Source organism: Triticum urartu, chromosome 7 (assembly GCF_003073215.2).
Source record: "Triticum urartu cultivar G1812 chromosome 7, Tu2.1, whole genome shotgun sequence".
Lineage (NCBI taxonomy): Eukaryota > Viridiplantae > Streptophyta > Magnoliopsida > Poales > Poaceae > Triticum > Triticum urartu.
Window position 1 is genome coordinate 608839430 of NC_053028.1, and position 18292 is coordinate 608857721.

General features: G+C 45.3%; 1 pseudogene; it reads left to right on the forward strand.

Moving 5' to 3' along the window:
- The first annotated feature begins 1029 nt into the window (after positions 1-1029).
- Positions 1030-1492, forward strand: LOC125519163 (annotated as a pseudogene).
- Positions 1493-18292: the final 16800 nt, after the last annotated feature.

The following is an 18292-nucleotide window of genomic DNA, read 5'->3' on the forward strand; positions in this document are numbered from 1 at the left end:
ATAATTAATTCAAAGGGGTAAAAACCCACAGTTGGTCAGAATCCAGATCCAAAACTATAGCAAGAAAAGAAACTAAAGGCGCAAAATTTGGCATCAGATGATGAGAACGTACATACCGGGAAACACGACGGACGGGTGGATCTGGAACCATCATGAGAGGGAAAGCTCGGCGTGCAAACGGAAGCGGTGGTGGCGACCAGTAAGGCGGGGCGGAGGCCATGAAAGAGAGGAGAGGTCGCGAGGTAGAGGAGAGGCGGCGCGGTGGGTCATGAGAGATGGCGACGCCAGGCCGCCAGAGGAGACGAGAAATCTGACGGGGGATTGGCATCTGAGCGCGCGGCGGCGGGAACTGTCCTTGGAAGGACCTGACGCGGATGCACGCCTTCTGCCTAGATGAGCTCAAAGTTCGTCATGAAGAACTTGTCCACTCCCAATTCCCAACTTCATCGGTGAGGGCGGCTTCCACCGGCCCCGTCTACAAGGCGTACGTCCACAACAGCCCACACGCAGGTCTCGGCATGCATGCAGAAGGTCGTCGTTACCTCGACCTCGACGACAACGATGGCGCCCGGGAGAAGCGCGAGGGGCCGCCAAATGTCCTCCGTTCTTGTGGTGTGATCAACTGCAAAAGTCGGAACGAGATCCTCTGACCTAGATCGATCTACTGCCGAGGGACGTAGTACACGAACACAAGCGGCCCATGCGGCCCAACAGGTACGGCACCCATTCGAGTGTGGTGTATTGACCGACTTGCGTGCATGGATAAATTTTGGAATGAATAACATGGCATTGCCATTCTTACTGACTTGGATTCTTCCCAATGCGTTATGCTGCCGAAATTTTTAGCCAAGTCCGTGACGTCGCGCCTCTGCCTGCTAGTCTATATATAGTCTATCTACATGAACCCATCGACTCTCACACTCATGACACGATCCCGTCGAACCGAAGCAACCCAGAAGAGAACGAAGCACAAGCCTTTTGGCCGCCCAGTGAAGCTTCGACGACCCAAGTCGCAACTCGCTCGGGACGATGCAGATCTTCATGAAGACCCTGACGGGCAAGACCATCACGCTGGAGGTGGAGAGCAGTGACACCGCGGACAACGTCAATGCCAAGATCCAGGACAAGGAAGGGATCCCACCAGACCAGCAGCGACTCATCTTCGCCGGGAAGCAGCTGGACGACGGTCACACGCTGGCCGACTACAACGTGTAGAAGGAGTCGACGACGATGCACCTTGTGCTCTGCCTCCACGACGGCACCATCATCAAGGTCAAGACGCTCACCGGCAAGGAGATCGACATCGAGCCCGCGGACACGGTCAACGGGGATCAAGGAGCACGTCGAGGAGAAGGAGGGCATACCGCCTGTCCAGCAAAGGCTCATCTTCGTCGGCAAGCCGATGGTCGACGATAAGACGTCACAAGACTACAAGGTCAAGGGCGGCGACGTGCTCCACCTCGCGCTCGCGCTCAGGAGCGGCGCCTGCTAGAGTCCGTGTAAGCTTTTCCATGAGGGTGTAGCTTTGGTTCAATTTGTTACGTATGGTTTTTTTTTTGGGGGGGGATATGATTTTGCATGGAACTTTATGAACAATAATGTTTTACCTTTTTAAAGCCATAATTTATGAGGTTACATGTACTCTTTTTCCATCGGTTCATACTCACTCCGTCTAAAAATAAATGTTCTGATTTAGTACAAAATTGTATTAAATAAATGTCACTTATTTTAGAACAGAGGGAGTATGTTACTACCAGCGATCCACTAAAGCAAAGATATGATATTTTGATTTGAGCCAAACATAGCCTCGCTGTTTGCATAACCTTACTTGCACTACCCTATAAAAGATATGAAATTTTTATCACTAAGGCATGGCGGAGACCATCTGATCAGATCAGATGGACGAGAACTACGCGGGAATGCTGGCAGGCCTTTAGTATAGACCAATTTCGAGTTCAGGCTACGGCCCAGGTTGACTTAGGCCGCTCACCTAAAAAAGTTGAATTAGGCCGCAGAAAAATGATTTTGTCCCTTGGATGATTTATCTGCTGGGCCAGAAAGTTAATATGCCACCAATAGGTTTTGGGCCAAGTTACGAAAATGTTTTTCAGTGTATTTTCTACTATATTAAGAAAATGAAAATTATTTATGCACTGTTCAAATAAGAAATATGAGCCCAAAATTATGTTGAAAATTACTTTAGGGATGAGAGTGTTTTATAATGTTTTCCTGTGGGTAACTGACCTAATTATGTTATCAATCATTTTCTTTATTCTCAGTGATTTCTAAGTTGTTTGAGTTTTTTTATTATGTTTATGTACTGAAAATAAATTTAGTTGTGTGATGTTATGTTAAAATCATGTTTGAATTTTTTGAATATAATTGAACCAACGGGAAATTGTATTTAAAAAATTCATGTAGTGTTAATGTTGAATGTCATTTCATGGCATTTTTTAATGATGACCGCCTTTTACAATCATTTTAATTTCTAAATTCATCTTGTAAAATGGTATATTTTTCACCACTATGACTCACTAAATTTTCCAAAACATATTATTTGGAACATTTAGTTAGTGTGGTGTTTATGTTGATGCCATCCTTGTGGTAATTTTTTTTAATGATGCGATCATTACCAACGAGAACATGCCACCGCTTCTAGTAAGTACACTATCCTTCAACTGTCCAAAATTTCAACCAAATTGTAGTCAATTTATTGAAAATGGAACACAAAATATGACGACGAAATCCACATGGCTTTTACAACCCCTGCGACCTTTCTGTGTTCCATCCAAACTCAAACATGTAAGAGAAAAACAAGAAGCAATCAAAAGATGCGCAATTTCTTACCAAAAGTTGTTATACAACTATTGCAGCAGATAAAAAATCTCTTAATTTTATTAAACAAAAGTCAGCTGATGTACAAAGCATGCAAACAATGTAATATGCAGAAACTAGTATTCTTGTAGTGTTATATGGGATCAAACCTGAATTTTGTTCACATTTTATTCAGAGGATTTGCGACATGTGCTAAACCAAATATACTCCAGGCGCGCAGCAAAATGCAGCAAGTCGCCTGCATTTTCATTTTCTTAGTAAACATAGGTGCATTAGCATCGCCATATTCAGAATTATACTGTAGGTGCCAATGAAAATGACTGAAACTTATAGGCAGAGTGTCCGGGCGCGGTGCATCAGCATCGCCACGTTCAGAATTCAACCTTTGGTAAAACACAAATTCATTTCTTGCTGATGGACTGAAACTTTCAGCGGAGTAACGAAACTCAAGTGCTCAACTCACTGCAAGAACCACCACATTTGTGTCCCTGTCAACACCAGATTCTTCATCTAAGAGAAATGCAGTAGCAACGGTTAAATAGTGCCCATTGTCAACACACTACAGACTAATGTCGCCATACCACTGATCAAACAGTTTCTGAATATTAGAACCGTGATGCCAACGCAAATAGGTTTCTTATATACTGCCTGAAGAACAAACCAAAGTTTAGCTAGCAGAAACACATTAAATGTTGGGTTTTCCTGAACCCATATCTCAACGGAAGGAACTGGGTTCTAATGTCATCGTATCCGAGGCGGCGACGCTTTTGAAGGCGACTTCTAGCTAGGGGCCCTGTCTCTGGCATCTCTCTACTCTGCATCGACATCCGCATACCGCAGCGCCGCGTGGGCTGAATTAGCAGAAAAATAGTTAAGCAGTTAAGCATGAGGTTTCAAAGGTACTGCGACAAGTTTAAATAAGAAGATCAAAAGGAAAGCTGAAGTACAAAACCTCAAAACAATGTAATGTGTTGTGGAACAGAACCTGAATTTTGCCCAGGCGTTACGGTTACAGTAGGCTAAAAAACAGAAATGATCTTCTCTATGAAGCTGAACTAGGCAGGCCGAACTAATTTGGGTTTTCAACTTCAGAAAGTTTTCCACTAGCGGCTTATGGTATTAAATTGGAGAACTGAATCATCTGAATCAAAGCACAATAGTTGCCATATCAAGGTTCAGTGTGGCATCAGACAACCTTTAGTTGACTTATGAAATGATTTTCACCCCAACAAACAACTGGCTTCAGACAACCTTCAGACAAGCATAATGTGGTGCCTGTTGAGCACCTACTGACTTGATTCAGCAACTTTTACTGATGTCTAGTATAATCCTACAGCAGTAGATTCCTAACTAAAACAGCAGCAAAGGTTTTTCAGACTGTTTTCCAAGCACGGGCAGATGAGCGCTCAACTTAAATGAAACACCCAAAAAAACATCCGGACAAGATCAAGACTAGTGCAAATAAGAGTTTCTTGCCAAAGGAGAAGAGCGGGAAGGGGCTCTCACTGGGCGTTTCGGTGATGGCGATGGCGACGTGGAGGCTCTGGCGGCTGTTGGGCAGGGCGACGACGAGCGGGAAAAGCCGGGCATCACATGTGGGGAGGCACATGACGATGTCGTCGGCGCCCAAGTTTGCAAGGAGGCCCACGCCCAGGCCCAGCCGCCCGGCCAGCTCCTCCCTCAGGCGGAACACGGATCTCCCCCTGAACACGATCGTGCCGCTAGCGAGGAGGTCCCCGTGGTAGCTCCTCCACGCGTATGTGATCACCCGCGACGGCACCATGGCGGCGGGGAAGGGAAGCTGCAATACGAATTTGAGATCAGGAAGCCAAAGAAGACGCAAATCGGCAAGAACAGAGCCAAGAATTTGCGATCTCTGCGGCTGAAATTAAGTCAAGGAGAATCAATCAAGAAGCGGGCATGGTGATGGCGGGCTCACTCACCCCAGTCGGAGGTGGAAGGGGAGGCATGGCCTCCCTGGCGGGGACGTGCTCCATGGCCCAGTGCATCATAGTGCTAACTCGGTGGATGTCGCTGATGTAGTCGACGCTGGCGCCGTCGTTCCAGGGGAGGTACCTCCCGTTGGCGCGGAGGAAGCGGCCGTTGAAGTGCTGGAGCAGGACCTCGTCCCCGGAGTCCGACAGGACGGCCAGCCAAACGAGCGCGGTCTCATCCGTGTGTTTCATCGAATCCCGGCGGTGGTGGGTGGAGACCCCGTGGCCGTCCTCGTCGGCGTGCAGGTACGCGCCGCGCACGGGGTTGCGCAGCCGCACGTGGTGGCTGTGATGGAACTGATCCATCGGTCGCAGGCCGGTGCCGCTGGGGAGCAGAGGCGCGCGGTGGAGAGGGAAACCGAGCAGGGAAGGCGAGGTGGGGATGGTGACGGTGGGTTCTTGGTTTCTTGGCGCTCCGGCGAGTCGGCGACGGGGAGGATGAGAAGCGAAAGTTGTTGGTTGGTTGAGACTGTTACGTTCGGGCGCCAAGGCCGTTCAAGAAGCCGTCAACAGGTGGGTTTGCGGGCTTTTGGGCATAGGAATTCCATCCAGCGGCCCGCATGCCAAGATCAACTTCCAACAAGAGTGTCGCCCATCATGAATCGATGGCCACGCGGCTCTGTCTCGAACACCCCTAATAAAACAAAAAAGGCTCTGTCTCAAACAGAAAAAACCCTGTGTTTTTTCTACAGATGAAATTTTTTTAGATTCTTTTTGAAAAAATCATGGAGTTCAAAAAGATCACGAATTTTAAGAAAAAAAGTTCATGAAATTTAGAAAGTTCACCAATTTCGCCTCCAGGCTTCGGCCTGGTTTGACTCTATATCTATGGTAGTAGAAAATGGTTTTCCTTTTGGGTGAATTTATTTGTTGGGCCAGTTAAGTTAATATATAACACTGATAGGTTTTGGGCTGAGTTATGAAAATGTTTTTAGTGTATTTTATGTTATATTATGAAAATGTAAATTATTTATGCACTATTCAAATGAGAAATATGAGCCCAAATTTATGTTGAAAGTTACTTTAATGATGAGAGAATTTTGTAATGTTTTTCCGTGGGTTATAATGGGCCTAATTATGGTATCAGTCATTTTATTTATCTTTAGTGCTTTCTAAATTGTTTCAGTTTTTTCTGTGTTTATGCATTGAAAATAAATCTAGTTGTCTGATAGTATTATGCTAAAATCATGTTTGTATTTTTGAGTACGGTCGAACCAATTGGAAAATGTATTAAAAATTCAAGTGGCATTAATGTTAAATGTCATTTCATGGCAATTTTTTTAATGATGATCACCTTTTAGCATCATTTTAATGTCAAAATTCATCTTGTAAAATGATATATATTCACCATTATTACTCACTCTCTAAATTTTCCAAAAAAATATTATTTGGAAAATTTAGTTTAGTGTGGTGTTTATGTTGATGCCATCCTTGTGGTATTTTTTTAATGATGTGATCATTATCAACGAGCACATGTCACCTTAAGGAAATGTTGATTTTCGTTTGGTTTGGTTTTCCACACCGCACCAGGGATGGCAATGGGTACCCATTACCCGGGTACCCTGCGGGTAAAAACCCTATTAGGGTAACGGTATGGGACATAAATTTACCCATGGGTACTTAAATGGGAAAATATGATACCCATCGGGTAGAGAGGGTACGTGTATGGGATCATATAACCAATGCCCGTGTACCCATGTACCCATTTAAAATGTTGACAAGTGTTTTTTTAATATCCTAACATATTAACTTTCCCCCCTAAACGTGCTAGGTAAAAACCTCTAATGTGCAGTCAAATTATCTCTATATTTTCATGATTTTGTGAACTTAAATTGTATGACCATGTGTTGTTATTTATGATTATGTGTTGTTTAACATTTTTATGTGGTTCTTTATAGGCAAGTATTTTTTTGTTTATGAGAATGTGTTGTTGTACATTGTTGTTTAAAATGTATTGCTATTAATAATTTATGATTATATGTTGATTTCTACAACTATTTTCTGTTAAATTTGATGTGTTGTAAATGTGGGTATTTTTACCCACAGGTACCCATATACCCTGTCAGGTGATGTGTATGGGAAAAAGTTTTACCCTTGACAGGTATGGGTATGGGTGATAGGTAAGTTTAGGGTGAACGAGTAAGGTTATGGGGTGGCTCCACCCGTACCCATACCTTGCGGGTGCCATCCCCTATGCACCATGCGGCACAATATGTTTGGCCGACATGCCTAAGGGGCAAAATTAATGTTTTCTGATGGTGCATTTTATCTTATTGAATGTACTGTAGAACTAGAATGGCGTTGACAAAATTATGGTCGATTCTCTAAACTAGCTTGCTCCAGAATAAGTATAATAGAGCGTGACTCGCTTCTATTACTGAATACTCCCTCCGTCCTAAAATAAGTGTCTCAACTTGATTATAACTTTGTACTAAGGTTAGTATAAAGTTTAGACACTTATTTTGGGATGGAGGGAGTATAAACTAGCTACAGTTGGTAAGTTCTTTGTCGAGTGATTACAGATAAGTTTACAAGGCGAATATTCTTTTCCCTGGTTAAAATGTCATCACAAAGGGAGCTGACATCGACACAAGAAGCCGGTCCATAGAAGTTACAGTCTTGAATGTAAGCAGTCCAATACTGAACAAACACTTGTTCCAAAAACAGCGTGGCAAGGCGCGCAACCGCTTCTAGTAAGTACACTATCCTTCAACTGTCCAAAGTTTCAACCAAACTGTAGCCAATCTGTTGAAAATGGAACACAAAATTTGACGACGAAATCCACGCGACTTTTACAACCCCTGCGACCTTTCTGGGTTCCATCCAAACTCAAACATGTGAGAGAAAAACAAGAAGCAAGCAAAAGATGCTCCGCAATTGCTTACCGGAAGGTGTTATAGAAGTTGTTATACAACTATTGCAGCAGATAAAGAATTTCTTAATTTTATTAAACAAAAATCAGCTGATGTACAAAGCATGCAAACAATGTAATCTGCAGAAACTAGCATTCTTATAGTGCTATGGGATAAAACCTAAATTTCGTTCACATGTTATTCAGAAGATTTACAACATGCTAAACCAAATATACAATGCAAGGAACACCAGGTGCGCAGCAAAAGGCAGCAAGCGCCGGCATTTTCAATTTTTGCTTTCAGTTGAGTAAATATAGGTGCATTAGCATATGACTGAAACTTGAGGCAGAGTGTCCGGGCGCATCAGCATCGCCATCTTCAGAATTCGATCTTTGACAAAACACAAAATTCATTTTCTGCTGATGGACTGAAACTTTCAGCAGCATAACGGAACTCAAGTGCTCAAGTAACTGCAAGAACCATCACATTTGTGTCTCTGTCAACACCACATGCTTCATCTAAGAGAAATGCAGGTAGCAACATTAAACTAGTGGCCATTGTCAACACATTACAGACTAATGTCGCCGCATCATTGTTCAAACACTTTCTGAATATTAGAACCGTGATGCCAACTCAAATATGTTTCTTATATACTATCTGGAGAACAAACCAAAGTTTAGCTAGCAGAAACACAACAAATGCTGGGTTTTCCTGAACCCATATCTCAACGGAAGGAACTGGGTTCTAATGTCATCGTATCCGAGGCGGCGATGCTTTTGAAGGCGACTTCTAGCTAGGGGTCCTGGCTCTGGTATCTCTCTACTCTGCATCGACATCCGTGAACCGCAGCGCCGCGTGGGCTGAATTAGCAGAAAAATAGTTAAGCAGTTAGGCATGAAGTGTCACAGGTACTGTGACAAGTTTAAATAAGAAGATAAAAAAGGAAAGCTGGTGTACAAAACCTCAAAACAAGATGATGTCACAGGTACTCGAAACAGATACAGTGGGCTAAAAACAGAAATCATTATCTTCTTTGTGAAGCTGAACTAGGCAGACCGAACTGATTTGGGTTTTCAAGTTCAGAAGTTTCCCACTAACGGCATATATGGTATTAAATTGAAGAACTGAATCATCTGAATTAAAGCACAATAGTTTTCCATATCAAGGTTCAGTGTGGATTTTTAAATTATGAAATGATTTTCACCCCAACAAACAACCTTCTTTCTAGTATAATGTCGTGCCTGTTGGGCACCTACTGGTTTGATTCAGCAACTTTTACTATGTCTATAATCCTACATCAGTTCAGATTCCTAACTGAAACAGATTACCAGCAAAAGTTTTTTCAGACTCTGTTTTCCAAGCACTCAGCTGAAATTAGAAACCGGACAAGATCAAGATTGCTACAGGAAATAAAAGTTTCTTGTCAAATTAAAGGAGAAGAACAGGAAGTTGAGGATATGGTGGAGGGGCTCTCACCAAGCGTGTCGGTCGATGGCGATGGATGGAGCACCGCGGCTGTTGGGCAGGTCGCAGAGGAGCGGAAAAGCGGCCGTCACATGTGGGGAGGGCACATGACGATTGTCGTCGACGCCCAGTTTGCGAGGGCAAGGGACATTGACAATGTACGTAGGTGGATGGATGGAGGTTGTTCCGCGCGCGAGCCGGCGACTTGATCACCTCACCGTGCGTGCGTTGACCGAGCGGAACGCATCAGAGCAGCTTGGATCGTTTGCACGACAGTTCCGTTGTTGCCTTGCCTCCAACCAAAACAAAACTGATGGATGAATTTGCCTCTCCGTTTCCATCTCCATCTCCACGCGCGCATCCGCGGTTAATGTTTTCCTTTTCTTTTCTTTTCTTTTCTTTTCCATCCCCATCTCCATCTCCATTCCCCTTTTTTTTGCATGGAACGAACGAATTCCCTGATGGGCGGGACCCACTTACGACGACTCCTTGTTCTCTCTCTCTTTCCCTCCACACGCCCTGTGCGTACGTACGTGCGTCGTCTTCGTCCAGCTTCGCCCGCGGTTTGAGCCAAGGAAAGGAACCCTCCGCCGGCGTCGGCGCGGCTCCGACGATCTCTCCGCGTGCGTGCCCATGCATGCATGCTCCGGCTCGCGACTCATCCGGCCGCCCCACCATGACGAAGCAAGCACTCTCCATAAATAAAATAAAGGTCTCCTCTTTCTCCTTCGGCCGCCGCCGTCGACGAGCTCCACCTCCTACTCATGCTCTCCAGTCCGCCGACGAGCTCAGCTAGCGAGCTACCTCAAATTGAAAAGCTCAGTCTTTTTATTCTTCTTCTTTGCACAAGACAACAATGGAGAGAGACAAATTAAGCTGACCGGAACACCGGAGGGAGCAGCCTTCTTTTCTTCCCCTATTCCGACTCCGGCGATCCTTAATTCGGCCGCCACACCCATCCACGAGCTCCATCAAATTTGAAAGCCGAGTATTTTCTTCTTCTTTGAACGATCGAGACAACAAGACCGAGAGACGCCGACTCCGGCCAACCTTTGCCGCCGGCCCTAGCTACTTGGCTCGCTCGCTCGCTATTACACTAGCCAGGATCTCAAAGCCTGCTAGCTAGGATCCATCCATCACGCCGGCCGAAACCACGCTGTGAGCTACGCCCGCGTCGATCGATTCAATCGCCAAGATCGAGTCTCGTCGTGGCTGGTCGCTCCATCTCCTCTTATTGATTGAATTGGATTGGATCATCGGATCCAAATCCAAAGAAAAAACACAACACTAGCTAGCTAGGCCTAGCATCAGTCAATCAATCAACCAATCAAGCACTCAGTCGATGCATGCATGCTACGTACTATGTAGTACGTACGTACATTTCACGAATCACTTCCTGCTTTGCTTTACCCACCGATCTCATCAAAAATTGATTCATCGTACACAAAACAAACAAACGAACTTCTATAGCTTGCTCCATGCGCGCGTGACTAATTAGCCACACACGCGCATCTACCTACGTCCGAATAGCTAAGGTTGGTACTTGACTTGCTGCTGGAGTCAACAGTGCCGGTAATTAGTATTCCCTCCGTAAACTAATATAAGAGTGTTTAGATCACTATTTTAATGATCTAAATGCTCTTATATTAATTTACAGAGGAAGTAATTCATAATTGAACAATGACGTCAAAGATCCTAATTTTGTAATTGCTTGTGGAAACTCCTGCTCATGGTGGCTATGATTTTTTCTGCCGGTGGCAAGGAAGGAGGGCTAGAAACCACAAAATCCATACATCCCCACATGCCACAGGATTTTGTCCAAAAAAGAGCGAAGCAATACTTACCAGAACCTGATGACAACTCTACAGGAGTACTCCTTCTCAATCGCCGCCGCCGCCGCATCGGTGCCGATGGTGGTCTTGCCGCGATTCGAGATTGGAGTCTGGCGTGGGCGTAAAACGAGGGGGAAACGAGATGGGCGTCGTGCGCTAATATGCCAATGACGGTATTGCCTCTAGTGCTATGGGCCAGGCTTATTATCTCGGCCTGTCTACGTTCATCGCACGGAAAGAAAAGAGGAACGACAATGGGCTCGTGTGGCTGCCTGCTGACTGAAAGTTTTGATTTGTGCGATCTGTGCCATGGCCTACCAGCGAACCTAGGAGGGGGCCCCTAGTTTTGGGGGCCCCGGGGCCCCCCCCCCCCCCCCCCCCCCCGCCCCTCCCCAGGGCCGGCCCTGCCTACATGCACCATCTAATACACCATCCTAACTGGAGTACACATGGCTACTCCCTCCCTATCAAAATATAGGACGTTAAAAAAGGTCTTATATTTTTATAAATAGGTAGAATCTATTAAAGTTAGTACAAAGTTGGGTCATCTATTTTGAAACGGAGGAAATAGCTGCGGAGGATACGTGGGCGGGTGCGCGCTCTGGAGGATGGCCAGCCGGAGGCCATGGACAACGACGACAAAGAGATGTAGCTAGCTCATCGTATCTTCCATTCCATTCCATGTGGTTGCAAGAGATGTAACGACCTAGATGAGCCACGACATGCATGCATGCATTGTTTATCTTGGTTTTTTGGGAGGGAGGAGTGGTCGCGACGAAGGATGCTCCAGAGACAGCCAGCCATGCATGCATCTATCTCTTCTTCTGTCTCTTCAAATCAAATCAAAACACAAAACTTGAGGTACTTCCTCCGGTCCTTTTTACTCTGCATATTAGGTTTGTCTGCAGTCAATCTCATTCAACTTTGATCAAGTTTATACAAAAAATTATTAACATTCACATAACAACACCAATATCATTAGATCCATCTTGGAATATATTTTCATATTATATATATATTAGATATTATAGATGCTAATAATTTCCAATATAAATTTGGTCAAACTTAGCAAAGTTTGACTTTCGGCAAATCCAATCTGCAGAGTAAAAAGGACCGGAGGGTACTCTCGCTCGCTAAGGTAAAGGCGTGGCGTCATCGTGCGCGCGTGATTGCGATGGATTCACCTCCTCGCTACTACAGCAGTAAGTACGTACTCACGTACTACAGTTAAAAGTTAGTATAAAGTTTAGTCGTCTATTTTAGAACGAAGAGAGTACATGCGTGGGTTTGTTGCCTTGACATATTCTTTTTGAGTATGTGTATGACCGCTTTGCGTCTGTACTGTGTTTAAAAAAAATAAAAAACCAAAAAAGAGTCATCTAAAAAATAAAAAACAAATTCAAGAATCTGTATTTGGACATGATGATGATCACCAACAAACCCTAATGGAAATTCAACATAAAATCCCAGAAAAATTTTCAAGCTCTCCTTGCCTGAGGATAATCACACCTTTTTTGGTTTTTCTTTTTTATACCTCAAGTTTCGAGATCAACATATTTACCGCCCAATTTCTCGCGCACTGTGTTGGCCCCCGCTCTCATCCTTTGGATGTGGGCCGGAGGCTAGAGATGGGGATTGACTCGCAAGAGGTTGCGATTGACCAATCACAAAGGAATCAACACTCGCTCATAGGCTAGGCTGAGCTATATCTGAAACTTGCCCGGCATTCAGCGTGACCCCCGTTGTCAACCATGTGAATGAAATAAGTCGGGTCCTCTCCTAACTCTCTTCTATCAGATGGGGTCGGGTGACTCAGATCGGTTCGAGAGGGGACCACCTAGAAGGCCGGACCCGACGCTTGAGATCGCATGCGCCCCTCCCACTCCCGGTGCTGGGTCCCGTGCAACTAACACTCAACTATATTTTCTTGCCCAACTTTTTTACATGTCCCGCCTAAATTTTCTCTGGAAACATTCCGGGTCCTGCTCTCGCTCTCGCTCCCGCGATTAGGGCATCCAGTATAATAAATTCCTTTTTTGACAAAGCGTTGAAAAAGGAAAAAAATAGATGATTTCAATTGTAAGTACACGATGACATGTGCTACCCAGGCAGCGGTGTCAAGTCATACCTATGGCCATGGTTATGGCGCGCACACAAAATTAGAGTTCGGTGTGAGCAGTGGTTTCCGTGTTCCATGTTAATTTTGTATCCATAAATTGGTTTTGGATGAGACCCTCCTGTGGTCTTTTCACGTGAACACAGTATTTGAGGTCCTCTCCTACTATGTCTTTCATCAGACATGGATGCGCGGCTCCGATAGATTGTAGAAGAGTTCGATTTTGTGTGAAGGTCGCACTGACTAATCACAACTATCTATCTAAAAGGCTGAACAAACCACGCCACTCCATCCGTAGCGCGCGCACCTCATAATATCCCGCTCAATTCGCTCGTGCCAAATTATCCCGCCCGTGCCTCACACGTATTTTGCCTTAGGCTGGTCGTAATGGTAGTATCATACTTAATATCATGCATGCCAACTAAGCAATTTTGATGATGTGTCATAGCATTAAATGAAGAAAGAGAGAGTGTAGTATCATATCATGATACCGTATCATATTAAATGCTATGCTACTTTGTGTCATGCATGGCAATAAATAGAGTACTACATGATACTAATATATGATATTATGCATTAGAGAGGTAGTATCATACACTAGTATCATATGCATATGCATGATACTAGTATATGATACTCCCCATTACAACCAGCCTTATCCCGCGGCGTCGTGAAATTTTGGGGTTCAAACAAAGTTGAAAATCTGTGGCCATCCACCAGTCCACCAAACCCAAACCCCCAGTCAACTTCCAGCCGCATTTGTCTTCCTCCTCCTCCTCTCCCCAAACCCAAAACCAGCCGCCGACCAAATCCTCTCGCCCAACCACACCGGCGACCTCCGCTCTCCACCTCACCACCGGCGCCCCCACCTCTCCTCCTCCCTTCTCTTCCTAGCAGGATCCAGATCCAATCGAGCAGCTCGGTCATCGCAACCACGCTCCGGCAGAGGAGTCCTCTCCTTCCACCACCACCGCCACGGCGCCCTCCTCCTCCTTCCACCCCTAGCCGCCGGCCGCGCCCAACCTCCACAGCCCTCCTCGCGCCCGAAGCCCCAGCCCGCGGCCATGGCGTCTGAAACCCTAATCAAATCGCAGCAGAGGAGGTCCGAGCGGCCACGACGGCGCATCCGCCGCCGGTCCACGTCAGGCTACTTCTCCTCCACCACGCACCCCTCCTCCGGTTGCTTCTTCCCTCCCAGGGCGCAGCCATGGAGAGCGGCCAGAGGAGCAAGGACCAACAGCCCCTGCCTCCTCTCCAGCACGTGCTGGGGATTACGAGCGGCGTACGTGGTGAGCTGCCCCTCTCTACCCCCAAATCTACATGTACATCCACTGATTGACTGAAACTGGTTGGATGTTCAGTTTCTTCTGTATGATTAAATCAGTTTTTGATTCAAGCAAACTCAAGTTATTACTTTCTACTCCCTCTGTAAAGAAATATAACAACGTTTAGATCACTATAAACTAGTAATCTAAACGCTCTTATATTTTTTACGGAGGGAGTAAAACTGTTGAAGCAGCCAGTGATAAATTTCCAACAGAAAAATACTACTTATATACTGTACTAGTTGAAGAGACCACATTATATGTCACTGCTGCTGTGAAGTTGATTTGTTTTGGAGAGACCATCAGGAAAAGAATCTCTTGCAAGTGTGCTGTACTCAGAGCAACACATATATCATGTGTAAAATATATTTTTATGTGAAGGTATAACTGATTTACAAGACACAACAACAAAAATGCAAGGAGGAAACACTTTCGTCAGCTAGCTCTTTCAGATCACCTTGAAATCTATAATGCTTTCATGACAACAGTGCAATAGGACAAAAAGTTAGATATTGTTACTTCAATATCTCTCTCGGTAATTTCTGTTGGATTCAATGTAATAGTCTGACCAGGACTAAGGGTGTGGTTTGTTGATTAAGTGTGGAAAGCTAGTATCATGCAAGACAAGTTGTGATTTCAGCACTGAAAATTGATTATTGTTTCACTCAACAATTATTGCAGTTGGACATAGTCGATGGAAAGATGCAGTACCTGTTCGACGATGATGGTCGCCGTTACCTGGACGCTTTCGGTGGCATTGCAACCGTTTGTTGTGGGCACTGCCATCCTGATGTGATTGAAGCAATTGTCAACCAGGCAAAGAAGATACAGCACTCGCACTCCACAGTTATGTATCTGAATCAGGCAATTACGGACTTTGCTGAGGCTTTGGCGGCCAAAATGCCCGGTGATCTGAAGGTACTGTCAGCCTAGTAAAACATTACGCATTTTTGTACCTGAAAGTAATTTGGAATTTTATGGCTTATAAAAATTAAAATATAGGGTATGTATGATACACATAGATTATTTTGTTTGTTTCATTAAGCCTGTTTATGGATCCATTATTCATGGACTGTCCAACTACTAGTCTGTAGCCTGATTCCTCCAGCTAAAGGATTTATTTTTGTCTGTATACACTAGCTAGCTGTTGGGCTTCCTTGACATGCATCTCCCGTTTTACACAGATGAAGAAAAAGGAAATGTAAAACTTGCTGCGTTTTCTTAGTAGTTTCAATGGTGAACATCACTATGTTGATCATATCTACTATATAATTCACGTTCGACTTTTCGGTCTCCGTGTTCCGAGGCCATATATGTATATGCTAGGCTCGTCAAGTTTAACCTGAGTATTCCGCGTGTGCAACTGTTTTGCACCCGTTGTATTTGAACGTAGAGCCTATCACACCCGATCATCACGTGGTGTCTCGGCACGAAGAACTTTCGCAACGGTGCATACTCAGGGAGAACACTTCTTGATAATTTAGTGAGAGATCATCTTAAAATGCTACCGTCAATCAAAGTAAGATAAGATGCATAAAGGATAAACATCACATGCAATCAATATAAGTGATATGATATGGCCATCATCATCTTGTGCTTGTGATCTCCATCTCCGAAGCACCGTCGTGATCACCATCGTCACCGGCGCGACACCTTGATCTCCATCGTAGCATCGTTGTCGTTACGCCATCTATTGCTTCTACGACTATCGCTACCGCTTAGTGATAAAGTAAAACAATTACAGGGCGTTTGCATTTCATACAATAAAGCGACAACCATATGGCTCCTGCCAGTTGCCGATAACTTCGGTTACAAAACATGATCATCTCATACAATAAAATATAGCATCACGTCTTGACCATATCACATCACAACATGCCCTGCAAAAACAAGTTAGACGTCCTCTACTTTGTTGTTGCAAATTTTACGTGGCTGCTACGGGCTGAGCAAGAACCGTTCTTACCTACACATCAAAACCACAACGATAGTTTGTCAAGTTAGTGCTGTTTTAACCTTCGCAAGGACCGGGCGTAGCCACACTCGGTTCAACTAAAGTGAGAGAGACAGACACCCGTCAGTCACCTTTAAGCAACGAGTGCTCGTAACGGTGAAACCAGTCTCGCGTAAGCGTACGCGTAATGTCGGTCCGGGCCGCTTCATCTCACAATACCGCTGAACCAAAGTATGACATGCTGGTAAGCAGTATGACTTGTATTGCCCACAACTCACTTGTGTTCTACTCGTGCATATGACATCTACGTATAAAACCTGGCTCGGATGCCACTATTGGGGAACGTAGTAATTTCAAAAAAATTCCTACGCACACGCAAGATCATGGTGATGCATAGCAACGAGAGAGGAGAGTGTTGTCCACGTACCCTCGTAGACCGAAAGCGGAAGCGTTATGACAACGCGGTTGATGTAGTCGTACGTCTTCACGATCCGACCGATCCAAGTACCGAACGTACGGCACCTCCGAGTTCAGCACACGTTCAGCTCGATGATGATCCCCGGACTCCGATCCAGTAGGGCGTCGGGGATTAGTTCCGTCAGCACGACGGCGTGGTGACGGCGATGATGTTCTACCGACGCAGGGCTTCGCCTAAGCACCGCTACGATATGACCGAGGTGGAATATGGTGGAGGGGGCACCGCACACGGCTAAGGAACGATCACGAAGATCAACTTGCGTGTCATGGGGTGCCCCCCTCCTCCGTATATAAAGGAGGGAGGAGGAGGGGGCCGGCCAAGGGGGTGGCGCGCCCTAGGAAGGGGAAACCTACTCCACAAGTAGGTTTGCCCCTCCCTTTCCTAATCCAAGAAGGAGGGGGAAGGAAGGAGTGGGAGAGGGGAAAGGCAAGGGGGGGGGGCGCCCCCCCTTCCTTGTCCTATTCGGACTCAAGGGGAGGGGGCGCGCCTCTTTCCCTGTCCGGCCCCTCTCTCTCTCCACTAGGGCCCAACAAGGCCCATTAGTTCCCGGGGGGTTCCGGTAACCCTCCGGCACTCCGGTTTTCTCCGAAATCACCTGGAACACTTCCGGTGTCCGAATATAGTTGTCCAATATATCAATCTTTATGTCTCGACCATTTCAAGACTCCTCGTCATGTCCGTGATCACATCCGGGACTCCGAACAACCTTCGGTACATCAAAACTTATAAACTCATAATAAAACTGTCATCGTAACGTTAACCGTGCGGACCCTACGGGTTCCAGAACTATGTAGACATGACCTAGAACTGTTTCCGGTCAATAACCAATAGCGGAACCTGGATGCTCATATTGGCTCCTACATATTCTATGAAGATCTTTATCGGTCAAACCGCATAACAACATACGTTGTTCCCTTTGTCATCGGTATGTTACTTGCCCAAGATTCGATCGTCGGTATCCAATACCTAGTTCAATCTCGTTACCGGCAAGTCTCTTTACTCGCTACGTAATGCATCATTCCGTAACTAACTCATTAGCTACATTGCTTGCAAGGCTTATAGTGATGTGCATTACCGAGATGGCCCAGAGATACCTCTCCGACAATCGGAGTGACAAATCCTAATCTCGAAATACGCCAACTCAACATGTACCTTCGGAGACACCTGTAGAGCTCCTTTATAATCACCCAGTTACGTTGTGACGTTTGGTAGCACACAAAGTGTTCCTCTGGTAAACGGGAGTTTCATAATCTCATAGTTGTAGGAACTTTGTATAAGTCATGAAGAAAGCAATAGCAACATACTAAACGATCAAGTGCTAGGCTAATGGAATGGGTCAAGTCAATCACATCATTCTCCTAATGATGTGATCCCGTTAATCAAATGACAACACATGTCTATGGTTAGGAAACATAACCATCTTTGATTAATGAGCTAGTCAAGTA